We start from the raw sequence: 1,102 nt of genomic DNA on the forward strand, positions 1-1,102 counted from the left end.
ACAAGGTTGGTAGTTCAAGCTCAGCAGGGGCTTAGAAAACACTATGCTGGGTCGCTATGAATCAGAACTGATTCTGCAGCACTTAACAACAACATAGATCCCACAAGGAAGGAAATAGGAAAGAATGTGACTAATAGGCTATCAACATCCCAAGAAGGACTTTCAAAGGTACTAGTGCCAGGGTGTCTGCCAGAGTCTTGAAAAGGGAGTATTCTGAGACTTGTCATCTGCCTTCTTTCAGGAGCCAAAGCCTATGTTCTTCCATTTCTCCTTTCTACTGGTGCTGCTGCTGACTCACTCAGCACAGTTCTGAAGACAACTGCATAGCCCTCCCTGGAAATGCTGTCTCCAGGGTAGCCCTATGTTGCCATGGCTCCCTGTTTCAGAAGCCACTAGGCAAGACCACTCCAGGCCTTCTTCCTTTCTACCTCCCTAGAATAGTCCAGAGAGAAAGATCCATGTGAAACCAGGAACTGGGGTCATCAAGCATGCAACTTTCACTCCTTTCTAGCAAAAACTACCCTGCCTGGTAGCTCAGAACCAGAGAAAGTTAAGACACCAACCACTAAGGGACAGTCAGCCACCCTGCCAAGAGGGCTGCCTCACACTCACACTGCATTCCAGCCACTTCCTTTTCTCTCCCAACCAACCCCCCAACCCCATCCCACCCCAGCCTAGACTTCTGTACGTGTGAAGTCATCTCTTTAGAATGAACTTTTCAATCCCATTACCTGGAAAGTGACTTTTCGTCATGCTCAAGACTAACCCAAATATCAAACTCACCTCCTCCTTAATCTGGGTTAGCATCCCCTCTTCCAATGATCCCTTAACTTGCTACATTTACACTTAGCACTGCATAGTAATTATAACTTGCCTCTTCTACTTGACAGTGAGTCTTTTGAGAACAGAAGTCACGTCTTACTCTTTTCTAGCTCCTGGCCTTAACTCAGAGTCTGACACACCAAGACATGGAAAACTGTATGTTGAACCATTCACCTATTCATTCACTCAATAAACATTGGACAGGGCACTGAGCTAAGTGCTTGAAGGTACTAGAACAAAGAAGTCCTATGTGAGCTCTATTCTCAAGGAGTTTGTATCC

Source organism: Chrysochloris asiatica, unplaced genomic scaffold, assembly GCF_000296735.1.
Source record: "Chrysochloris asiatica unplaced genomic scaffold, ChrAsi1.0 scaffold00207, whole genome shotgun sequence".
Lineage (NCBI taxonomy): Eukaryota > Metazoa > Chordata > Mammalia > Afrosoricida > Chrysochloridae > Chrysochloris > Chrysochloris asiatica.